Source organism: Colias croceus, chromosome 7 (assembly GCF_905220415.1).
Source record: "Colias croceus chromosome 7, ilColCroc2.1".
NCBI classification, from domain to species: domain Eukaryota; kingdom Metazoa; phylum Arthropoda; class Insecta; order Lepidoptera; family Pieridae; genus Colias; species Colias croceus.
The window spans coordinates 378,013-405,454 of NC_059543.1; the positions used below are offsets into that span (position 1 = coordinate 378,013).

Consider the following 27,442-nt stretch of genomic DNA (forward strand, 5'->3'; position numbering starts at 1 on the left):
TGAAAGCAGAATGGATTCTATCGTGACTTTATTTCATTGTTGAGGTTTACTTCTTAAACAAGAAAACGAATTTTACACATTCCGAAATAACTATCTGAACACTAATAGTTAGGTAGAACTATATTTTTATAGAAGTTACATTAAAACTCTAACTCAAAGATTTATGTATTCAATTTTTATTTTTCTATCTTCTTTTTCTTCATCTTCATACTTCTTCCAGAAGCACTTTTGAATGGTTGTTATATAGATTAAACTTAAAAATTTACCATTTAATCCCTCAACATGTCTATAATGAATATACATTAAAATTAACAACTTGAATACAAATTTAACAAAAATTAAATCTAAACATATTCCTCTTTAAAAATATTCATACAATATTTAATTAATCTCTATGTCTGAATGTTACCCAAAACCGCCCGCTGTGCAGCGGATACGTCGGGATCTCGGGATCTCGGGATAAAGTTAGTTAAGATATTGATTCATCTCCCCTCAGGTAAGTAATGCGAAGTATGTGTGGCTATTCGTAGCTCAATGCGAATTGTTTCGTGTTCATTATACAATGTTTAAGAGTTTGGTGGAAAATTGAAGAACAAGTTTTGGTTCGTTATTTGGTTATTATAAGAGGTATATATTAGGTAGATTATTGTTATCGTATGTAGATTAATTTTGAATTATTTACTTTAATTATATTATAATCAAAAATCTTTTAAAAGAGCATGTTCAGTTAATTGAAAGGAATATCTCTATTATTTTAGTTTCTTTTATCAGAAGCTATAGTTTTAGTGGCACAACGTTTGTGTTCGCTTATTACTGGTATAATATAAAGTAACACAGGATTTAATTTTATTACAATAAATTATTATAATTTATAATCATGAAACAAAACTTAGACACCAACAATTCGATTCCAAAACAATTTATAAGTAACGTATAGCATAATTATTTACAAATAAAATAGTTTTACCAGCCATGCAACCACAAGCGAGCTAAATGCGTCGGCTAAAACAAAAAGCTCGTACTTGCAGCGGTTTCGGTACAAGTTCCGAGCTTTTTAAGTGTCCAACTCAGTGTGTTGCTGGTAAGCTATGTGGGGTTCCATTTAATTCTATATCGGCTGTTTTTTGTCTATTGGCTATTGGAGTTTTGTTCGAAAGAATATGTGGGAGGAGAGTTGGAGTCATTCCTCCTGATTAGGTATATCTGTCAGAATATTATTCATGCTGTGTTTTTTTAAATCTGTCAGTCTATTATAAATAAGCTCTGAAACTATCTAATTCAGTTTTAAAATCTAACAGCTATTATATATAATTTTATGTTGTTAACAATTAGTAATGATATGAAGGCAATTTGAAAATAACTATCTAAATTTCTCAGAATAATATTCCAATACGCGTTGGTAAAATATATCTAGAAGAAGACGACTCACTGCTTATTTTATCCAATACATTAGAACATAGGTAGCTTCAGCAAAATAGCCAACTTACCAAATCTAATAAACAAATTAACAATTAGATAGGTACGTCCAAAATCACCAAGCAAATGTCCAAGTTGAACTACTTAAAAACTAAATAGTTGTATACAAGGCATCGCTTCAGGCATACACATTACTCAACTAAAACTGTCTCCACTCAAGAACTGATTAAGAGCACACTACGACACTTAACAATTTAGTAAATAACTTGTATGTATAGGTAAATAACTTGGTAAGAAGATTAATGAAGAAATAATATAAATTATTACAAAGATATGTCAATAATATATTATGTTCAAAGAATAAGGTACCTACATTATGCGCTGCAGAGATTAGCATTCTTTACCACTTTAATCTAGAATTTAATTTCTATCCTGCAAGCGAATCAACATGAAAATCATGATACAATACTAATCATTTGAAATATGAATACAAACAGGGAACTGATTCTAAGCATACAGCTTGAACATCTTTCAGATCTCTTCTAAACCTTATAATGACCACAGACAGAATAAGATGCATATAAACGCTGACCCATTTTGAAGTTCCTCTAATGTTTTAAATACGTAACGTGTGTGTACTGTGGCGCTAAGTGCATATGTGTGTAAGATTGTTCCGAATGTCCAGTGCTTTCAAGCCTTAGGCGGAGATAGGTTCTGAAAACAAGTTATAAAAATATATAAGATTTTGTATAAATATTAAGAGAAGTAATGGTATTCTAAATGCGATAAGTTTGTAGGTTTGTAACAATAGTACTCAGTAATCAAAAGACTAATAAACTATTAGAAAGAAATAGAAATAATTGATTGGGAGAGTTATGGTGTAACATTAGCATTTACAAGCGCATTTGATACTTTAATTATTATTATCTACATGTGTATTTCATATTCATGTAATGTATTATGTATCATAAGTATCTAATAAGAAGAAGATTGATTTGTGCATAATTATGAAGCTTACAACTACAGCATATAAATTTGGGATATCTTTATCATTTATCTTTGTCCTTTCTTACAATGAAACTTCGAAACAAAAGTCCCCAATTACATGCAGTTTCTATCACAGGAAGTATTCTAATGAGTACCTTCGCCCTTCAAGTGATTCATGAATTTATTAGCGAACTTTCAATAAGGGAGACAATGATTTTAATGTACTTGCAAATGATACGAACTTTGATACTAAGGGGTCTTATTGTATTCCAAGTTTTGGTGAGGTTGTGGTTGACAGTTGAAGGTGTATGACGAGTTTTAAATGATAGAAGTGTTTTAATAAGTTTATATTAAATAGGTGGGTATAATGGATAAAATTCTATTTGAAGTTAAGCTATTGCATAGCTTCTATCGCGGGCCTTGAGCGCGGGGACCGAATCGAGAAATTCCGTAACGAAAAAACGGGCTCGGAGGTGTGGCTTGAAAGCATGCTTTGCAATAGTTTTACCGCGGCAGTCCCTGAGTGCCACATGTCTTTTTTTTCCATTTGAAGAACAGGTACAACACAATTAAGACGTGAGAAAATAAGGATGAATCGCGGGCATTGCATTATTGGCAATTACTTCTAAGTACTTCCAAATGATTTATAATTAATAATGTTCTGGCAACAGAGTTTTATGTTTCCCTTTTGCTTTGCTCAGAATATTGAGCATAAAATAGTTGAATATGGAAAATAGTCTCGGTAAATAGGTCATCTATTTACTAGCACACAATAAAAGCAACAGTGGTATGAGTAATTAACACAAGATAATGGCGTAAGACGAAGTTGGAACGTTACCGGCCGGGTATCGCAACTTACACTATAACCGGGAGATTAGCCCAGCCCACCCGGATGTGTGGGCTTGTGCATGCTCAACCGTGTATTTTATGTTAAGTTTATAATGTGAATGTGTTAACTTTAATAGTCATGTTATCTTCACATTAATAATATATATTTTTTTATATCTTTGCATTGCAATATTTCGTAAATGGCTTCACTGTTTTCTTTATCCATTATACCATATGCGCTGTAAAGAAGGTCTTAGAATTCTAATGCTTGCAAGCTTGTGGGATATAAGGATTAATGAATTTATCTTAAAAGTTCATAATAACAAATTTCATAAAAAATATGCAAGTAACGATATAAAAAATTTATAAATTAAAATAAAAGTCGGCTATGGACTAGACCGCGTAAGGTAACAAACAGTAACAGATACGAATTGAATATTAAGATGTAGGGTTCTCAGAAAGCGCTCATAAACGTATCTTACCTACTGTACTTTGATTTATTGTCTACCCTCATATATTTTACATCCTGGAGGGTAGTTTGTTTTGATAATAATAACTAAATATTATTAGTAAGAATGTGTGTTATGATACCGTTAATAAGATAACATATAAAAAATGTAAACAATTTGAATTGTCAGAAATGTAGAGCATTCATAAATATATTTTATTTAATGAATAATAATTAGAAATGCGTGATCAGAATCGGCAAGATTTTACAAGTATGTACGTACATTAATGTAATTTTATCATAAATTTGGGTAAAAATCAATAATTTTTCTCGAAACGTTAAGAGTCTAGCATTAAACTAAACTTTTTATAAAATATGTTAACTTACAAAATGTTTATGAGTAACCTAGTGAAAAAAATGAATTCTGTTTTAATTACATTTACCTTCAAATCTATCATCATATTTACTATTTATCTAGAACTACATAGAACAACAGAGCCTAACGAATACAAATCCCTAATGATTAAGTTAATGATCTATACAATTAAGTAATAAGAGGGGATTTTTTGTTTTTATTTGTTTCTTGTTTGCGGCGAATTATTCATCCCTAATCCTTTGCTTATCCGAGGGATTAAGACGGGGGAGGTGTTTTCTCTGGCATTTTTCAAGGAACGATATCGGGAACAATGAGTAGGTTGACCAGGGGTAATGTATTTTGTAGGATATTTTTTTGAGAATACAATAAGTTATTTTTGTTTGATAAAGTAGTTATATAATACGTAGAAATAAACAAATTTTCACTATTATCTGTCTGTGTTGATGAAATGAATTTTTATGAATGAAATTTCATGTCTGGACTTTAGAATAAACATTTTTTTTATTGTGAATAGAGAAGCGCTTTACTACAATGTTAAGCTGGCATATACTCTAAAGTACGCGCTTCTAATAGGTACCGTTCACTCTACGCTTGTAGACCCCCATATAAATTGTACTCGTTGGGAACACAGAACTTCTTCTTTAATATAGTTGGAATCTCATCTTTTATTCGTGGGACATCCCAGATATCCTCAACGTGCGGACACTATCTCGAGAGGCAATATTTCAAGCGGTTGCAATAAAAGAAGTAATTAGTAATGTTTTGTTTACAAGACGCGTAGCGACTCACCAATCTCCGCGGCTAATCGTTGACACCATTGTAATCGTCAAAAGTTTTTGCGCAAAAAAATGCTTTAGCGTGGCGACAATTCATTGTTTTTTTGATGGATTGAAAGTGTAATTCGTCAGCAATAAGCGGGATGATTTGGGGGTTTGTAGTTTTGTTTTTTTACTTGGTGTTTGTTTTAATTTTACAAGCAGTAATTGAAGTTAAAATTTTTACGAAGTACAATATCATGATATTGTTGTAACTATTTTAAACTTAGGTACTTATTTACCTACAGTTTATCGATGACAAGATACTGAAAATCAGTAGGTACTCAGACAGAAACGGCACATACTAAGTAGCTTTTCCTTATAAGACACTTTTCTTACGGCCTCTAGAGTATAAGTGTTGGAACTATTTTATGTTATTCTTAATTCTTTAATAAAATATCCTTTTAATAGATTAATTTATTTTATGCATAAAATTATCATTATTATATTGTACTAATTTTTCCACTCCCTTTTATTAAACACTACATTAAAAAGTGCACACTTAATTGAAACACCGATCTAAAATAATGCAAATTAAATGACCTCATAAAGTCATAAATACACATACGTAGCGACGTCACTGCGCGCTGCGACATTCATAAATTCACAACACTTTGAAAATATCAAATGGAAATTTAACTACCTAATACGGTCTACACTACGCTTTAAAATGTTTATATGGGATTTCAGTGTTGTTTTTATGTTATTGTAGACGAATAAAAACGTCTGCTAGTGTTGTGTTATGAATGGCCTATGAATTTTGTTGGTCATAGATTATTTTTTCAGATGCGGCTCAGATTTTTATTTAGTTCTACATCACCCAATTAAATAAATAAATCTATCTTACATTAAAATATATGATTGAACAATCAATCCATGGTTCATTAAAATTAAATTTGTATTACCAACTTGTAATAACTATAAACGCACCTTGCCCATTAACTTTTACTTCCACTGTTTTTCCTTGACTACCAGGTTGTCTGGAAGAGATCGCTGTCTTAGCGATAAGACCGCCTGTTGTGCTCAACTGTGTCTCTTTCTTTTGTATATTTCCTTTTGTAATTTTTATGTCCTGGTGCACAGTAAAGTATTTTTGTTTGTTTGTTTGTTTGTAATGAATTATATTGTAAAGCCGATTTTTTAAACAATCAAAGCTAAGTATATGTTTTATACACTTTTAGAAAAAGCTTCTGTTGAAAGTTAAAATAAATAGGGAAGAATAATTCATAAAGACACCTCTAAAAATAAACTCGAAAAGAGATGCATAAAACATTTTAAATAAATTTGCGATACAAAATCCAAGGAATATGAAATAAAATCTCAGTCACGTACATAATCTATATGGAGTGTCTCTTAGGTTGCATCGAGGCAGTTTGCTTGATATAATGCACATCTCTGTCGTTATTGCTCCAACCTACTTATTTATAATTGTTGTAGCCTCCCTACCCCTACACGACCGGTATAACCTGGACCCCCAAGCTTAGACACTACACACAGTGACAGCTCAACCTGTAGTGGTTGATTCGTGAACTCAGCAATCCAGTGTGACTTGAGCTCCCGTTAAAAAGATTTGTAGGGCTGTGACAGGTCAATGGATAGTGGCGGCTTAGAGCCAGTTAGGTCGGCACGGGTAATTTAGTTTTCTTCCATGGTTGCTGTTAATGCTGCTGTTATTGTTAACATCGTACACGAATTATAAGCTGTGTTTATGAAAATATTATACGTTTAAGTGGAGTTCATATTTAACAACTCATAAAAAGGTATTGCACGCCTCATAAGCGAAGCGTTGAGGTGGGTACTACTGTCACTTCGCGCAAAACATCTGATTTTTCAAACTTAAAATGTCTTTATGTATCATACATTGCACTTGTAAGATAATACATACACACACATATTAAGAAAAAACACTATTTTTTTACTCCTGCCTTTGTAAACGTTCGATTTAACCACTGTGGAAAGAAATAAGTAGGTAAATAAGAAAAACCTAGATAAATAGATATTTCATTATTAAAGAAGTAAAGCTATTTAATTAAATCCTATGTAAGACGAAATATAAGACGAAATTACAGTGACATTCAAAGGTTTAAAATTAAACTGAAAATAAGGTAGGTTTAAATAAAAGGTTGTTGCCCTTAATGCAATTCGTAGCAGTCTGTCAGAGCTTTTCTTGTCTTACAGTGTCTCTTTATTCAAAGGTTTTCTAGAAATTCATTCATAGTAACGAAACGGAGACGCAAAATGATTAAAGTTTAAAGATAATAGGTAATTTTGAAGTTTTAAATAAAATTAATATGTTACAATATTATATCAATAGTACATATATGGATAATGAAGAAAAAGTTATATTATAATCGTAAAGAGAAACCTGTATTGTTGCAATATTCGAATATTCTTAATTCGTTTCAATAGGAATAACATTTTCCAGAGTAGGTAATAATGAAAAAAATAATCGGTTTTGAATATTTCTCTTTATGAAACATAAATTCCAGTGTAGGTCCTAAATTATCTTCTTTTTATTTGATTTAATCTTATTAATAAATATTTTGCTCAGAAGGATGTTTCTGCCACGCAAAGTTAGTAGTAATGTAGAAACAATCTTCACTAGTAATATAAACGAAGGCTTCAATACTCTTCAATAGCTCTATTATTATAATAGACTAATACTATAATCAATATACAAGAACAATGTACCAAGTCGATCTAAGCAATATTAATAAGAGTTCAGCTAAATAAAGCGTAATTTGAAGCCCGATGAATCCACCATTTTATCGAAGTTAGTTTGAACAACCTACGCAATAACCAGCCGCATTAGAGCTGCGGCGAACCGATTAATTTTATTGCCTCGGCTAATTCTATCAAAGAGAGTTCCGTTTTAATAGCGCACAACAAAATAAGACCCTTAAAAACTAATGTTCAGCCTTAAGCCCACAAATACCTCTTTGTGGCTTCGAACGCTTTACTCTTGCCTCGAACCTGCCTTGAAAATTTCTTACTACATTCTGAACGCAATTGAAATCCGACCTTAATAACGGTGAACAGACTCCATTTTAATTTGCAACCGTCCAACTTCTGAAGACGAAGTAAGACGGCGGACAGATTAAAAAGTTGGAGTCGGTCGCGCGATGTCATTGTAAGTAGAAAATGAGTAAAATAAGGCAATACATTTTAATTAGGAGGAAGGGAGCCCTTTATTCCTTACGCGATAACTCGCTCGTCCTCTATTAATTGAATTTCATGTTTAATTAACGCGAACCACGGCTTGATAATCCGTTCTCCGATCACGATTGTTGTGCCTTGATTAAACTTAAATTCAGGAGTTTTTGACTATGGTTATCTTTCTGAGGCGGAATGTTTACCCAGCGTGATCCTCCGGCTTCCAGATCGTTTGTTTTATTTCAATTTATTTTATGTTTAATTGATTCTAAGGCTGTGGAGGTTTCTGTGTTACGTGAAATGTTTAAAAAGTTATTTTACTTGGATTTTAGAATAAGTTTGGTTACGGCTTTGATAGTCTATGTTAGTGCACGTACAAATTTAGATGTAGTAGATTTACCTAGTAGGTACTAACCACGGTTAGTACCTACTAGGTAAATCTGGTCACATAAAATGCATTACCTAAGTTGTTTACGTGATATAATAAGTTTCTTATCTTTATACTTAGTTGTGTGTTATTATAATATAACGACTATCTATGTATTTAAAAATAAACAACAAATAAAAATAAAGATAACGTTGCTTAGTGGAAGCAAGTAAACATTTTAACACAGTATCAAAGTACAGTTACGATCATATAGATGAGCCTAAAACAAATTAGAAAAGTGAAAACATACACCAAAACCTATATAAAAACATTAAAATTTCATAGAAAACTCTGAAGAGTAGAATTAAATCTATGTTATAAATAAGGACGTTCAAGTTCAGAAACAGGAATTGTAAGTAATAATGGAGTTAAGTTAAATGTGGTGAGATGATCCCACCCTTACAGAGGAGCTTGATTTCCTTGAAGATTAAAAACTTTCACCTTGCTTTATGGCGGGTCTTTGGGGCAGATTTTTGGTAAATACTTGCTTAAGTGTCGGGAAAATTGGGGAATCGGGAGCACGTTTTAATGTGTTTTGGTAAGATTTGTATCACATAAAGGCGATTGAGTTTTTGTAAAAATGTTAATTGTAAATCTATTACGCTTTGTGTTTCATTCTTACTATCCAATTTTTTGGTTTTGCTACAGCGATGTATACTTTAATAAGAATATTAGAATTTATTTATTAATTAATTCATGTGCAACATTTAAAAATATATACAGAAATTATTTATAGTACCCACGTAGGTTTATAATGTTGTTTTAAGAGAAGAGTTTACTTTATAATACAAACACTAAATGACAGCACTTTTTTATTTACAAAATAAAATTTACCATTTCAAGGGATTTCATCACTCAATAAAATGTCGTGTTTTTTCTAATCTACAAAGAATCCTAGTATACATTGCATCACGCATGTTTATACAATCCCGGACAAACAGGTCCATTCATCTTGCGTAAAATTTAATGATTTGTTTACATTGTAACTAAAATGATCATTGATTCATACTCAGCTTAAACTACTCGGTGACATTTAACGAGCGATCGAGGAGGAAGTCATTAAAAATGTAGTAAAATTTCAAACGTAAATGGTGTAAATCAGTCGGGCCTGCTGCCGTTATATGTCAGATGGGAAGAGACACAGACTGTGTGCACAGATTATACATATTTTTTAAAAGAAAAAAGTGAAGATTTTTTTTACAAGTAAGCATAAATAATAGAAAGCCGAATTGAATTTCTACATCATCACGCAGTAAATTATTTTATAGTTTAAGTCATTTAAAGGAGTTACATTTTTACAACCTGTTAATTATTTTCGAAAATTTTGTTTTTGTGCGCTTACGAGAGGAATAAAACATGAAAGTGGTCTTAAGCCAAAAGGTAATAGGGGTGTTATTGGTTTGCATGCAATTTAATAGCAATTTTATCGAGTAATTAATTTTTAGCTTTACGCTGTTGACGAGTTGCATTATGTGTGGTTCTTATTGTATAAGGGTTTGGTTTTTGTTCACATTTTTTTTAATGTTTAAGAATGACCGTGTCTTTCAACTGGTGTACAATAAAGTGTTTTTCATTCATTCAATTTCTGTTGAACTAGAAATTCTTTTACAAAGTCGTTTTTTGTTATGCTATAAAAATATTGATCAATATTCTTTGCAACTTCTTTGCAAAGAAGGAAGATTTGAATTTTGATACTTTTAAATCTTTGTTAAAGAAATATTGCAAAGCTATATGAGCGACTAGATTTCCGCCCGCGGCTTCGCCCGCGTTTGCAAAGGAAAACCCGCATAGTTCCCGTTCCCGTGGGATTTCCGGGATAAAAACTATCCTATGTGTTAATCCAAGTTACCCTCTATATGTGTGCTAAATTTCATTGTAATCGGTTCAGTAGTTTTTACGTGAAAGAGTAACAAACACCCATACATCCATACATCCATACTTACAAACTTTTGCCTTTATAGTATATATTAGATAGATATCAAAAATTATTTCACTGAATAGAAAGCTAAATCATTCCTGAATCATAAAAATTTTGTTTTTTTTTTCCAGGTGATCCAGGACGACGTGGTAGATAAAATTAATAACTATAGTTAGATTTTCTTATAATTCCCTTACCATCTCACGTCTAGGTCAACCCGTAACAGGCTAGCGGGGCCGAACAGGCCGACACGCAAATTGTATACGATTTCATCTGTGATTTATACAGAACCCAGTGATACCGTCTCCAATCAGTGGACAGAGGATACATGGAGACATAGTTCTTCGTACATAATATGTGAAAAATGTAGGTGACTATAATGTAAAGCGTTGAGGTGTGGTGAGGTGTTTAAACAACATCATTTTTTGCCGGACCAAAGTATTTTCTAAAGTCACAAATCGTGTTGATTACAACAATGCACTTAACAATTTATTAACGAAGTAAAATAAGAGCTAGGTACAGGTAACACTAATATTTAATTACTGTCGTGTAATTATTTCAACTGGTTGGCAGTAATAATAATTTATAAAATACAATAACTTTAATATCTAATTCGGTAAAATGAGAAGAGCAATAAAACTAATAAAACGATCATAACAAATGGCACAATGGCCATCATTACATGATATTTGCGTTCAATTTTAGCAACTAGTCCTCCGAGGCTCACGTAATCCGAGCACACTCCACAATCGCCTGTATCCAACGCTGTCTAAGAAAGTGTCCTCTTGGGGGCAATATTTGCCCGCGGCAAGGGTGACCACTCCTTTATCAGTCATCCGATCCGATAGTGACCACTACTCACACGGGACAGCCAATTTTGCGTACAATGTATTATAAATTGCGATCTATTGGACCCCGTCTCTAATTAACCGTTAACGAGTCGGTTTTACTGCCGCAATTTAGGGTTATCGCAAGTTTTGAATTGACCACCATATGTCATAGTTTTGGATTACGTGGTGTAATGTTTGGTTAAATTACTGTTTTTATTGGGATTTGGGATGCTCATTAAGAACGGCTGAACGTATCACGTTGAATAATGAAGATAACAAAATGCACTAAATTCCAAATTTCATATCATGTATATTGATCTAGGTGAAAATAAATCATAGGTATGTCAAGAAATTAGGTTCCACTACTAGAACACCGTACCTATAACACTACTATACCGTTTGTTTTTACACGTTTGATATTATGTGTGCTAAAAGACAGTATAAATACAGTACAGTACAGTGTTTACATCCATACTAATATTATAAATGCGAAAGTAACTCTGTCTGTCTGTCTGTTACTCAATCACGCCTAAACTACTGAACCAATTTGCATGAAATTTGGTATGGAGATGATTCGATACCCGAGAAAGGACATAGGCTACCTTTTATTGCGAAATATGTACCTACCACGGGCGAAGCCGGGGCGGACCACTAGTAATTTACTAAAATTGTGTTTAGTAAAAGACTAGTGTGAAAATCCTAACAAGTTTTAATTTAGGGTGTTAAATTAAACAATATTCTTTCACGGCAGAAAGTGTAAACATTATTGCAACATTATTGAAGCCATTGGTCTGCGAACAAAGTAAATTCATGCAAATCGACTTATTTACAAAGGAAGCCGGCGTTAAAAACAGCTTTATAATAAATGGAAAGATTTTTTCCTCCACCTCTCACGGTATTTTCCTCTTAATTTAATCAAATCATGGACTCGTGTATTTTTCTGAGTCATTTATTTTTAATTTTGGCCGATCGTTGAGTGAGGGCTGGTAGCAACGTTGTGAACTCGTCGTAAACGTGACGAATTTTGTTTTTATGAAATTAGCACGTGAACCGCTTTTTGTATTGTTTGATTATTATCAGATGTGGCATGCTTAAATGATTCAACGGTGATTTATTCTATAGAAGAATCTTATATCTGAGGAAGAAAGAAACGATAGTTAATAGTGCAAACTGAAATTGTTGATTTGACCAAACATGTCTAAACTTTAAAGTAATTTAATATTATAATTATGTTGTCTGTATGGATGAAACGACATATTTTATCAAACGGGGATCTAGAAACAATATGAAATTACCTAATGTTTCTGCCACCTATTTGATTTTATATTTTGACCTTTCTTAGTTTGTTGACTATTTATAATTTATGTGGCAAAGATCACACGTATGCGTTTGCGACATGCATCGTATAAAAAACATAGTATTTTGTTTTCAACTGTGACCTTGTTTTGATATTTTGATAATAATCACGGTAAACATATTATTGTTGTTTACCGTGTAGGTAATAATGCAAGACAAAAATACATTATACAAAAATACATATAAACCAATAATTAAAATATTATTTAAAAATTATCTGAGCTATGTAATTTTTCAAGATTTATAACGGTTGTAAATATTATGCTAGATTAAATATTATCAGTTGAATAATAATATTCTGTTTAAATTCAATAATCATTAAAATAATGTTAAACTTGTTTTGAAGATTTACAGAAAAAAAAATTACTTGACAATATATGTTTTTATATTCATTCAACTAATTAACGATACCACACAATTTGAAAAAACTTAATCTTAATAATTAAAGACAAATTTACCAAGAACAATAAATTAACCCTCAATATTAATATAATCTTCAGATAACCCCAATACGTCATGCTTAGAGCACCTACAGAGTTAATTGGTCTTAACGACCGACCTGAGCGTCTGATGCTCGTTTTATGATGTGCCAAGTTGAGGGTTAAGTGTTAATGTACCTACAAGGATATTCGCTACATATCTAGTATAAAGTTGCCCGCTGTCTGTCTGTACTCTGTATGTATGCTTAGATCTTTAAAACTATCTAACAGATTTTGATGGTAATTGTTAAAAATATGTATTGCCGATTCGAAAGTGCTTCTAAAAGAAGTCTAATTGAATAAATAAATGTTTAAATTTGATGCGTTTTTTAGAGTGGTTCAAGAAGTATAAATTATGTAAAAATATTTTACATCAGCATTGCAGCCCTGCGAATCTATATACCGAGATGTCGAGTATCTGTATGCATACGAAACGCACCTTTCACTTCATATAAGATTTTTTTCTTCTGACTTGAATTTATCAGAGTGAAGGTATGGTTTCCGTGGTGTAGCGGTTATCACATCTGCCTAACACGCAGAAGGCCCCCGGTTCGATCCCGGGCGGAAACATATTTTTATTTTTCTTTGTGAGAAATCTTCTTATATATAAAAATGAATCGCAAAATGTGTTGGTAAGCGCATAACTCGAGAACGGCTGAACCGATTTCGATAATTCTTTTTTTATTATATTCCTTGAAGTACGAGGATGGATCTTATGTAGAGAAAACGTAAACATGTACCACGGGCGAAGCCGGGGCGGACCGCTAGTATTTCTATATTATTTTAGAATAACTAATTTTTAGCAGCTGTTATAGCAATGACAAAAATTTGATATTTTTATAATAAAAATTTCTTTCTGTTTTTATGTGCCTTGCCCGCCTTGACTTTGACCATTATACTTGCAAGTGTACACCAGCCCTTCACACAAGTGTACGCTTACCCTAATAGTATAAATGTATTCATCCAGTTGGTAAGGTAAGAAAGCGAACTTGCGTCTCCAGCGAGCCGTTGTTGCTTAGCTAACTCAATTACCGGCGACGGGTCCGCGACGCGATAAATGCGTTTTGGGTAAAGACGTGTGTGTTATGAGCGGTAGCGGGGTTGTAATTTTAAAATATATTGAAACAATTGTGTACATTCGGTAGGTCTGTAAATTTATTTAGCTGTATTTTATACAGGTTACGTGGTTTGGAAACGGCAACTCCGGGCTGATAAAGATTGCCTGTAAAAAGTTAATCTCAAGTATTCATTGATAACAAACCCAATAAGTATACCTACCAATTATTACCGATAAGTACCTAGCAATTTATCGTCGTATAATTATTACTAATTGAATATTACTATGTTCTCTGTTTTCCAAATATAAGCTTGTTTTAGAAAAATATGTAATTCTTTTAATTTAAACTTACTTTGAAGAAATGTTGAAACCACTATAATCTCTATAATTTGCCGAATGCCGAAAAATTTTCAACGAATAATCATTAATTGGATCATTCTTGTTTTACAGGAAACAATAAATAAATAGGAATATAATAAAACTTAACATACCAGCACATATCTAAAATAAGTTTAAAGATAATAATTACTACGTGCTTCGTGTGAACGAACAACAAAAGTCTACCTAGTCATTTTAGGCTTTAGCGATGTAACCTAACGTAATATATAGGAAGGATAGTGGAGAACAATGCTCTAACATGGTTTCAAATGCAACTTAACATCCAGTTTAGTTCAAATTCCGCTTTCGCTTATTACCTACACCGTTTGCTATGCGGTCGACATAACTCATACCGCGCACCTCTCCAACTTGTAAACTTTGATATATTACGCGTTTCTCCACCTGAAATGGCCCTGGGATATATAAGTTTCCAAATGTCTAACCCGGCTATTTATCTGCTAAATTGGTACCCCGAACTATTTAGTTTTGTGAGCCATATTGCATTAAATGAGATTTTACAGTCATAATATTTGAATTTGATATTATGAATAGTATTGAGAGTTAGAATAGTGTTTATTATGTCGTTTAAAATTTTTTAGAAAATATATTTTAATGGAGCACGATTTATGAATTTTGTTATTAAAGCTGTGTTTTAATCATTGAGATAATATGAATATGGAGACGATACCGCCTACATCACATATGTTCCGCTCAACATACGTCATCTGGCGTAACTGCACTCAGTCGCTTGCTCCGCTCATTGGCGCGAACGTCACGCTCATTTTTTATTTGTTTTAAAGTGAAACGCATCAAATATGCCTACGTGTGTGTTACGATATTGCACAAATAATACAAATAATACGGAAAAGTGCAAAGGAATAACTTTTCATCAGTAAGTAACTAGATAATAATTTTTAAAACTTAGTTAGAGCAAAATTTTTGGCGGGCGACATTTTGTCATAGATTAAAAATTTAAGATATGACATTGGGCATGAAATAAGTGTTGTTAGTAATATTTGCTGGCGTATATTTTTATAGTATAAAATAATAATTTTACATATTTAGAAAAGCATAAAATCATGATATATGAAAATCAATTACTTAATCACCAATTTTTTTTTGTTAATTGATTTTAATCAAGTTTTAAATTGATATTGTATAAGCTACTGACTGGAGCGTAGGTATAATTGAATTATTATTTATTTATCTGCACTAATATTTTAAAGAGGAAAACTTTGTTTGTTTGATTGTAATGAATAGGCTCATAAACTACTGGACCGATTTTGATGAAATTTGGCACAGACAATCTTTAGACCCTGAGAAAGAACATAGGCTACTTTTTATTGCGAAATATGGGGCGAAGCCGGGGCCGACCTCTAGTTCAGAGATAAGTAAAATTTAATATTTTTTCTATTCAAGGTTTCCATGTCTGGGCCGTGAAGAAAGGGAAAAATGGGTAAAATTTGTCCAAAACAACCGCAGTGAAGAAACCTGGTTACCATCCGATAGAACTTGCGTCTGTTCATTGCATTTTCGCGATGAGGATAAATATACCACAAAAGCGGGAAGGCGTTTTCTAAAGAAGTCTGCTGTTCCTTGTATTGATGTTAGTAATAATAATAAAATTTTACGGATTTGTATAACAAATAAAATATTATTTTAGCCATCACTAACATTATTATTATTTTATTTATTTTAGCCGAAGGTGTGCTACAATAGTATTGGCAATACAAGCAATTTCTGAGCCGGGAACATGTTCTGAGGAAAAAAAAATAAACGGCTTTTATTTTATTTTTTTCTAAAAAAGGCTCACTTTGTAAGGAATGAAACTTCCCATAGCCCTGACTGAACCTAAAACGCGAAAAAAATTAAATTATACCATATGACGTCACTATTTACATCATCCTATATTATATGCCAGATATTGTTAGCCCCGCGTAGTAAATAATAATAATATAATAAATTCTTTATTTAAGAGTAACAAAGACCCACAAAAATCACTAATACACATAATATGAAATATAAATCACAATCATAAAATATAAAATTGACATATCACAAATAATAATAATCAAAGAAACATACATAAAATCACAGAAAAATTAAATATAAAAAATAACAATTAAAATTAAGTAAAGTCAGTTTATACCTAAAATAAATATTAAGTAAGTACAAAGAAAATTTCAAGTCAACATGCATGTAATGAGTGGCACCCAATAAAATAGACAGAATGAAACAAAGTGTCGCCTCTATAGCGGTGAGTCAGTGACATCGCATAATCTATGACTGTCTAGCCGCCATTCGCGCGCCCCGCGCCGCCGCGCTTGGCGCACAGATTTTGTTCGTGGTGTCTGCTCCATATTCATATTATCTCAATGGTTTTAATAAGTAATTTACAGAAATAAGCAAGTTGATGATGTACCTACCTACAAACATTTCATTTCGGACTTGTGTTATTTAATAATTACCAGAAATAACAAGTTCATTTACTTTTTTTAATAGTAAAAATTATAATTTTATTAGTTCATCAGAAAATGGACACAAACGAAAAACATGGAATAACGTCATTAGTTCACCTAAATCTGCAATCACAGTATATTGTTGTTTTTCCAAAAAACAAGTCCAACGTAGGTGTTTTCTTGCCCCCTGGTCCGTGACAAACGGACGGACACGATGGTTATCAATACGGCTTATCCGGGATTACCTCTGTATAGTTTTAGGGTTCCGCAAAAAACTGACCGTGATGGTGCATTTTGATCAAGCCTTAATATTTACGGCGCGTGTACAAGAGTAATTTTATGTCGTAATATAGGTAAGTTATTCCGTGTAAGTTTTTAAATGTTTTTACTTCAGAAAAAATTAAAGACAAATTAGTGACTGAAATTTTGTATGAGGAATAACTAAGATTAGATGGTCTAGTACTAGGCTAGTGTTAGATGGTCTTGAGTGGTCTGATGATATTAAAATATTAAATGTTGAACTCCTAATTGTCATAGAGTCCTATCAAGATTCAAGTATTTACCTATAACAAAAACAATTACAATAATGCGTCTGCCCTTACAACATAAAGGGGGGCTATGGACTTTATAGATACTTAAGAAAAGAGGGCCTAACACCATTAAAATACAGTTAAATCGGGCGCCTCCTTGTCGCCGTCATGTTAGTTATAGGATAGTAATTAACGATTAGTTGGGCCCACTTTATCGGACATTATGTTGCGTCAGATGGACTGTTGTCTATTTCTGGATTCGCTTATTAACTTAGAGCTCATCAGTAAATCATTTCTTAGCAGAATCTGCTATGTAACAAATATAGAGAAAATGGATGGGAGGACGAAGTCATTTTTATGTCCAGTTTCTACAATCTGACGAATTTTTATAACTACGAATCTGAAAATAATGAAAACCATTACCATTAGTTATATTTGAGTAAAATTTTAACTTGCATTCAATGTATGAACTTTCACCATAAAATGTGGATATTCCCAAACCTGAGTTGCCTTATTTTATCATTGAATATCGCTCTATAAAAAATTTGAATTGATCATTTCTACCTCCATCGATCACGATTTATGTATTATGTAACAAAAGTGAATTTACATAATATTCCCCAGAGTTGTTACAAATAATATAAAATATACTTACCAAACAAGGTACCCACAAATTTCAAGGCAAACTGTCAACTGTGTCAATATCAATCGCCATTAGCAGGCTCGTAAAAACACACCTCAACACGAACAGTCGTTAAGCCAATTGGTTTTATGACGTCATTAATCACACTGAAATGGACCAATCATATCTAGGTAGCTGGAGACTATTGATTGCTAGCTTTATTGCCGCTTTGACATATTTTATTATTCACATCTGAAAACACAAGCGTATCTTTGACAAAACATTGAGAGTATGTGAGTAGTTCTGTTTTATTTATATCATATATTGGCCTCTGCACAATGTTTTTGCCGCTATGCCTACATGTTTAAACTGCAGGATTTTTCTGGATTAGTATCTATGAATGTCGTTTTTTTACAACAGAAATATATCATAAGTATTGGCCACCCACCTGAATCCCAAAAAAACTTCATCATTGAAACGTCAATGGTGAAACTCGAGCAGAATCGTAGCTCGTAAATCTGGCGTTCAGCACAAACACCTGTAAGCGCCATGTATTACAGCAATTACCATAAAACAATCACCCGGCTCTGATCAATCTGCCCACATCGCTAATGACTAATTACCCTTGTACAATCTCCACTACAATGTACTAATACATTCCAGAGAGCTTGAGGAAGTGCAAGCGATTCTCTACCGTATTGCATTCCAATACAGAATCGTTCATACGGCCTTCTGGACCTGGTAACGTTATGCTCATTAAATATTTGTCTTGGAGAGTATCTGTGCCAATTTGTAAGCTATTGAGTGGATGGTAAGGGTTATTTTTGCGTGGATGTTTAGTGGGTGCTCGAGGTTGTAGAAAGATATCGGCACATAATGAGTTGAGTGGTATTTAGATGTCGTTATGTTTGTTCATGATCTTACTGTGGCTGCATTGAATTCGTTTGCAGATTTTATTCTGATTTTATGGATCATTCACAACTATCTTCAGAATTGTATCGATGTTGAAATTTATTTTTTAACAGTTTTCAAATATTTGTCGGTTCAAATGCATCTGAATTTTATTTTACATGGCGAGATGCTAATTAATTGTCGATTTAAAGTATCGCTACCTACGGTAGGTATGTGATTGTATTTGTTTGCAATTTATAATATGAAAGAAAATGAATTGAAATATGTGTTTGTGTAAAATGTGAATTAAGAACAATTAATGTTACATTATTTATAGTCACTGTACGTGCACAATTTAAAATTATTTCCAATAAGGTAAGAATATAACTTCAAGCACTAAGTTTCTAGAAACTTCCAAGACAAGAGTGTAGATAATACCATTGGTTATCAATGCATTGATACAGGATCATATATAATAATTGCATTAGGCAGGTTTCGTCCTCTAAGTGAGTTACCCGGGCTGTGCTATAGATTGCGCCTTGATCAAGTTAGAAATAAGTTAGTGTAACCAAACTTTGATCGATGCTGGCTTTGCAGCTTACTGGTAGGGATAAACAGTATTTATAAATATTACCTATGTGATAAATAAATGAAATTGTATTGATTTAGAAGTGTCACCCATATTTATATAGGTATTGTAGGATGGTCGATGTGACGAAGTTTTAGAAAAAAAATATTGTAAATTTAGACACTGACACTTCAATTTGATTTATAGGTACTTTGACTTGTTTACTAAAATATAATACAATTATTGTGCCTTCTGTAAAAATCTGTTACTTTTGTTAATGGGATCAGTATAGTTCGTAGACGTTTGATGAGGCAATATTTAAAAACTGACCCAATTTTACTACATCTCCATAAAAATTCCACACAGAGATATTTTACAAAAATAATTAGTAACTACTGCAATACGACATAATAATATTATCATAATTTAAAATATTATTGTTTAAAAAGTAGAGTCTTTAAAAATAAATTTGCATGTATGTATTCCTCAAATACTCAATCTAAATAATATTATCATCTCCTAAGCTGTAACACAAATTTAATTCCAAATAAATAAAACCGGTAAACACAATAAAATACTATATGATCCATATAAAACGTTTCGTTAACCGCACAAATTCAATCCCCACAGAATTACATTCGCTCTAAAAAAGTTATCGGCCATTGAGAAACATTACCGCAATGAATTATGTAGGACTGTTAATCTGTCTGTCAGTCCTCATCTCAATTACTGCTAATTGAATATTAAGATGGCTACGATTGTGCGTAAAATTCCTTAATCATTGGATACTGATAGGTCATTAAATTGGTGCAATTATCATTGAATTTGATGGATCTAATTTCATTTCAAAGATGGGGGTTTCCTTTTTAGGTTTTAATTTTGGTTAATTATTAATTAATCAAGGGAAGGTTTTAGAGTAGGTACAACTACCTGAAGCTGTGATTTTTGGAATCTTATGAAATATATAAGTAGTATCTGATTCATAATTTTCAATAACGTGATTTGGAATAGTATTTTGTGTTCAGGAAGAAAAATTCTACTTGATCCTTCCAGTCTGGAATATCGAAACAGTGGTTTATCTTATTAAGGGCCGATTTTTCAATCCTTAGTTAAAATTTATCCGTCCATTAAAGTATCACACGAACATTTTAAAATGTCACCTGTAAACTGTCATATGCGGTCAATTAGAATACATTTTTGAAATGGTAGTTTAATACGTTATTCGATGAATAAGTTTTAACCAAGGATTGAAAAATCAGCCCTAAGAAGATTTTTTTTATGCACCCTCAAAGGCTAGTAATATCCAGTTACGTTTTCGTCATGATCCACACTGTTGTTATTAATTAGTAATTTTAATATTTCTTATTGTATTTCAGCTATAAAACATTACTTAAAATCTCCACGATATAATCTATTGAGATACGGTTCCAGAGTTAAATAAAACGTCGAAACTCCCTCAAAATAGCCCATTTCAATAGCTAAAAGGTAATAAAAGAAATATTGGCAGAACATTCATACATCGCAACAAAGTGGCAATGAAGGAAGACATGTAAAATAATTATTGACAATAAAAATACGATATCGCACCGTACGTCGTAAACGTCGTGTCGTGTGCGATATATTATCGTGATATGAACGTGTGAATTATATTTAATGTGCTCATATTGATTTTAACTCGTTTATCTATGTGATTCCTGATTTATTTGCTTTGACTGTTTTTAAAGCGTGAAAGAAGACGCTTTTTCTCTGCGGTTTCCATCTGAACCTTAAGGAAAAATGCAATTTATCTATACTAATATTATAAACCTGAAGAGTTTGTTTGTTTGAATGCGCTAATCTCAGGAACTACTAGTCCGATTAGAAAAATTCTTTCGGTGTTAGATAGCCCATATTTTATCGAGGAAGGCTATAATATCATCACGCTAAGACGAGCGCATCAACACGAGCGGAGTAATGCGGGTGAAACTGCGGGACACAGTTAGTGATAAATAAAGGTGTAAGGCATAATGAAAACATTAAGCGTACCTACATAAACATGACCAAAATCCACTCATATTTTAACTGAGCCAATCAAATAATGAGATCACGTAGTATTTTGTATTCAGATACTTTTATTGTGGCCTTTAAGGTGGATGAATATAAACAGGATTCATAAGGATTATGCGGAGAATGGTCTTCGAGGGGGAGGGGAGGCGAGGCGTGTGGGGGAGGGGGGGAATATAGCCTTAATCCCTGGGAACGCGGTGCGATGGAATTGAATTGGTTCTTGTATGTAAATTGTCGCGTGTTAGTAAATAAATATACGGAGCACTGATTTAAAGCAGTCGTTGAAAACGGGGCACCTTTAAAAAATTGCTTTTTTTCGATTTCGCTGGATTTGGGCGGCTTTGGTAGATGGATAACAACTATAATGTTTGAATCAAGTTTGATTGATTTGGAGTTGGTTGAGAAGATATGCCACTCAATACTACGCATTTTGTTATCATTTTAGATAAATAATTATATTTGAAATTAAGAGCAGATTTCTTAGATCCAATCTTTCATTCTAATTCTTGCTGGATGATTCTCGCTCCAATATAATGTTTTTTCTTTATCAATAAAAGCAGTGAAATATTAATATACGTAAACTCACTAATGTAGGAGATTAAAATTTCTCCATGTTTTCTTACATATTTTTCTGATAAGTCTAGATTTTCATCCACGATTTAGCATAACATATAATGAGTTATAAATACATAAATAGCGCATACACTGGCCGTCCGTTTGTCACAATAATTCGCCGTTTGTATTCATACGGCTGCGACATGACTCCACTTCATCTCTTTATTACGTTTATTGTTGGCTGGAGCTTAAGATATGGGCCTTTTGCTACGCTCCGTGTGAGCTAGGCTTTATAAGGCTGATTTGTTTCAGAATTTGATGGGGATGTTAAGTTGTAGTTTTAAGATATGTGAAGATTAAAGATTTGAGTGTGAACTTTTAATGTGGAGGTGTAGTGTAATATAAAATTAATATAGTATTACTAGCTTATACTGTAAATTTGACTACATGAAACTAATGCTATGCGCCCCGAATCCCGATTGCAAGCAGGTTAATATATTATTATTATCTACTACGTTAAAAACTGTTAACAGGAACAGTTGACTTTATTAACATTTTTCAACGTATTGACAAAATAATGGTACCTACCTGAACCATGATATTGATAATGGCTATGTTTAGACACATAATATGGCTTCACATAAATTGTCTGATTCGTTAGCCAGCAGGTCTGTTTAAAAAAAACGTCCCCTGTAAACCTACGTAAACTACTATAGATCATTTTTACTCTCCGACTGAACACACTGTCACTCGTTGTTGTGACCAAACTAGCATAACAAATACTAAAACAATAACATCACGCGCTCAACTTGTCGGTTTGTCCGAAACATCCGCCCTGTCGCCGACAGCGTCCGGGCCAGCGACTGCATAAACTTGTAGGCTTTTGTTTTAAAGTTATGTTGTTATATACTAGATAAAACTAAATAAGAAGTCAAGGAATTCTGTCTTTAATGTGTACAATATTGCGTACAGATGATAGGTATTTAGTACAGAAAAATACAACTTTACTATACGGTTTGTCCCAATATATAAATGTATTGCTCTACCTCACAATCAAAACCCATGATTCCTGTTATTCCTGGAGATCTCAAGCATCTATATGCAAATGGTGACAAACAGCCGCCTACGTTTACAAACGCTCAATATATTTTTATGGTTCAGGAAAAGCCGAATTTTTACCACAGCCAAGTGCAATTGGTTATACGAAATGCAACCTTATTACTGGGGGAGTAAGGTTGTTGTTTGTGATCGTGGTATTGTAGGTGGTTCCCCGTCAAGATATTGTTTCGTACTTTATGATGTGAATCGGGATTTCACGGCAACTTGGGGCATTCGAGTATTTGCTAGGGTGCACGATTGCATGTAACTCAGGCTGAGCATTCATATTTTATCGCCTTGTTTATTGCTATTTCATTATGTTTTTTGTTGATTAATTTTGCAACCTGTACGTGTTATGTTGGGATGAAGTTGTTTTGTTGTTTGTGGCTTTTTGCAAATCTATTTACTGTATTGATAATAGGAGAGTCGAAAGTTTGGATCTAGTAAAATAACAGCTATAAAAGTTTCTAAAACTTCTGATGCTACTAATATTGTCATTTGTTTGTGCCATGATTTAAATATATAGGTATAATGATGTTTAAATAAATGTATAATATCATTGCTATTAAAGTCTTGTAAATAACTTTATCAGTAATTCAGCAGTTACCTACAATACAACACAGTATTTAGTAAATACCTATCGACATAGTATACATAGTGATTACAAATTTCAATTAATGAATTATTACATAAAGATTTTGAAAGTGCTGAAGAATTTCTTCTTAACTCTTTCTCTATCTAAAATTGACGACACTATCTATACACAATTACATCGTTCGCATATAAAAAATCGATAACAAGGTACATTCCAGAAAATATGTTATGTATGATAAGTAAGAGTAATGTCAGTGTGTTTATATTGACAACAATCGTCCAGGGCGAGCGGGCGGCGCCCAGCGTCCACTCGTATTTCTTATTTGAAAATATGAAGGACGGGTTCTCAAAGTTTGAGGTTTATATAGTGATTTTGTTTCTTAGGTGTAGGATTGATGTAGTAATAATAAGATGGGCTGATGGTGATTTTCATGTTGCTTTTGATTTCCAATGCTTCCTGCATTAATTCTTCAATACATTTACGATTTTTTGTTATTATTGTTAGATTTTTAATGGGTATTTCTAAAATGGCACAGCTGTTGTTGTTTTTAATTCATGATATCGTTATTTAAGGTAATTTAAAAAAGTTCTTAGGTAAAATAAGAACAATATTAATCATCTCTCATCTCTCATAAAGATAGAGTAGATTTTTACAGATCCAGTCTGTAAGACGGTTTTCCTTTTTCAATCTTGAAATATAGGTACATTAAACTTTTCATCGTCTGATGTCGTTTACTTAATACTTCATTTAATTTAAGTGGCAGTAGATTTTTAACTGACTTCAAAAAAAGGAGGAGGTTATCAATTCGGCCGGTATGTTTTTTTTTATATATTATGTACACCGATTACTCCGAGGTTACTGAACCGATAATTACGTGATTCTTTTTTGTTCGATGCGGGATGGTGTCGAATTGGTCCCATAAAAAATTTTATTCGAATAGGCCTAGTAGTTTTTATTTCATGGGCATTTTTGTCTGTATTTGTAAATGTTGCAAGTGCAAGTTTGGAGTCGGTTGTTTTTAACGCAGTTATCTACTTGTTCGATAAATAGAATTTAATATTTATCGAACAAGTAACCTTTAATTTTGTATCGAACCTTTAATTTTTATAATAATATTTATTTTTATAACCTGGTTCATAAAAGTTTGAGAAGCGCAGTGGAAATCTTCCGTCCATCGCAAATTCTCGTAGCAAAGCATAACACAAAATAAACAAAGTGTTATTGTAGCTTATTTTCATAAGTTAATAGTGGACGGACAACCCCTCTGTTATGAGTTTTTTTATTATGTATGTAAATAGATAACCTGATTGTAGCGAATGCCTAGGTTCGGACTTTGATATAAAAATATTATGGCTCTTATATTTTTATTGAAATTATTAGAATATTTTTGGACTAAGTTACTAATTTATATAGAGTCGGTTCGATTCACGGAGTCGACTTGATAGTACAGACTCTATTAATTTATTGTAATAATCAATTCATAAATATGTGATAAGCATCTATCCCTGACACCAGAAAGGAAGCAGAACTTTTTTCGTTTCAATTTATAATATATCAATCAATTTATATATGATAAGATCGGATAATATGTAGGTACCTACTTATGATTTCAATTTTAACAAATTAAACGTTCAAACATTGTACTAATGGTCTATATTCTAAAATTAAATGGAATATTAACATTGATAATTTATAAAGAAAAATAAATTGCGACTCTATATAGGGTACCCATATATTTATTAGTATATTGTGATTGGAGTAAACAATATTGAAACTATTTCATCAGGATTATATGCTCACCAGCAACTTGTACCCACGTCACGTTTCTGGCGTTTTTTGTTTGGAGCTACATAAAATTATATAAATATATAGATGAACATAATATTATATAGGTCTAGGTTGAAGAGTTATTTTGCATAGAGAAGACGTTGGTACTCGGTAATGCTTATTATTTTATTGTAATATTTTATAGTATTTGAGAATTTTATAAGGCTTTTTAAACCTTAAAATATCCTATTAAGCCATGGATTTCTGCCATGTCATCATCAACATGTTTTCTGTATTTATATTTACCTGTAGGAATACGCGTTTTCTAGTGTATATTGGCAAATGATTCCTCAGATAAAATACTTTAAAGAACAGATAATATTTTTAATATTTTTATGTTATCAATATATTATATATTTTTTTTTTTTTTTTTTTTTTTTTTTTTTTTTTTTATTTTTATCATTATCTTAATTAATTATTAAACATTCAAAATACAAGGACATAGATATGCATTGTACCAGATGATTAACAAAGATAATATGAACTGCAGGCCTACACTAAGGCAGCTTGTATTGTAGGCCTGCAACCCTTCCTAAATATTACAAAAGGTACGTACTCATTATATAATTTTAAATTATTTATACATAACGGATTTTATTAAGATTAAATTTACAATATTTTATTTTTATTTATTAATTTATATACTAAATGAAATCTGCGCCTATATTAACGCCTTTATTTATAAGTGTGTAACTATGTGTGAATGTGTGTGTGTGTTCGCGTGTGTGCGTGTGCGAGTGTGTGTGTGTGTGTGTGTGTGTGCGTGTGATTTGTGGCAAGACTGAGAAAGTAAAATGGTTCAGACAATAACTTTAAGCATTTGCTCTATTGCTTCATAATCATGCCCTATCAACCAGTTTCGTATGGCACTGTTGGCATCTCTTATGGACATAGAAGGCAGAGCTCCAATATCTTTGGCCATTCTATTGTATATGAGAGGTCCAAGAAATGTTTGCTGGCGTTGAGCAAGTTTAGTGCTTGTTTTGGGCTGAGAGAATACTTTATCTTTCCTTCTTTTACCTATAGGATTAGAGCTGATTAATCGGTGCTGATTAATGAGAATTTTTTGAATAAAGAGTTGTCTTACAGATAGTACCCCACATTCAGCGAATAATTCTGATGTACCAAAATAAAAAGGCCTGGAAGTAGCGACTTTCAATACCGCTCGTTGAGCCCGTTCCAGTATTAACATGTTGGTACTTGGAGCACCTCCCCAAGATCTACAGCAATAAGTTAGTAGTGGCTTACAGAGTGCATTGTAGACTTTAATTATTAGGTCACGATCTGCGACTTCTCGGAGATTTTTAAAAACATAAATGAGCTTTCGAATTCGCTTACTTTGATACTCAATGTGAGGTTTCCAGCAAAGTCTGCTGTCTAGGATAATTCCTAAGTACTTGATGGAGGTGACGCGTTCCAGTTCAGGACATGCACAGGAAGAAATATGGCAGCTCAGATGCGCTTTTAATGAAATTTGCTCAGGACGATTACGCGTTTGGGAGAAAAGTATATACTTGGTCTTTGCTATATTAAGTGAGAGCTTATTTTTCTGAAGCCAAGTAATTACTAGTTTTAATCCTTCCTCAGCATTTGACTGAGCTTCCTGCCAACTGTTCCCAGTGAATATTAGAGCAGTGTCGTCAGCATAGGAGAATATTTTACCTTGCTTCAAGGAGATATTAAAGAGGTCATTAACGTAGACCAGAAAAAGACTCGGTCCGAGTACACTGCCCTGCGGTACACCATAGCTAACTTCCCGGTTTTCACTTATATAGTCACCAAT

At 32.6% G+C, this 27,442-nt stretch overlaps 1 long non-coding RNA gene and 1 other non-coding gene across 2 annotated transcripts; both read left to right on the forward strand.

Annotated features, from left to right (window-relative positions):
- Positions 1-13,530: 13,530 nt before the first annotated feature.
- On the forward strand, positions 13,531-13,603 carry Trnav-aac. The gene has a single exon. It is a non-coding gene; the product is annotated as a tRNA-Val (tRNA).
- Positions 13,604-15,301: 1,698 nt separating this feature from the next.
- LOC123693157 lies at positions 15,302-16,132 on the forward strand. Its single transcript, XR_006751660.1, has 2 exons — positions 15,302-15,360; positions 15,888-16,132. It is a non-coding gene; the product is annotated as an uncharacterized LOC123693157 (long non-coding RNA).
- The last annotated feature ends 11,310 nt before the right edge of the window (positions 16,133-27,442 follow it).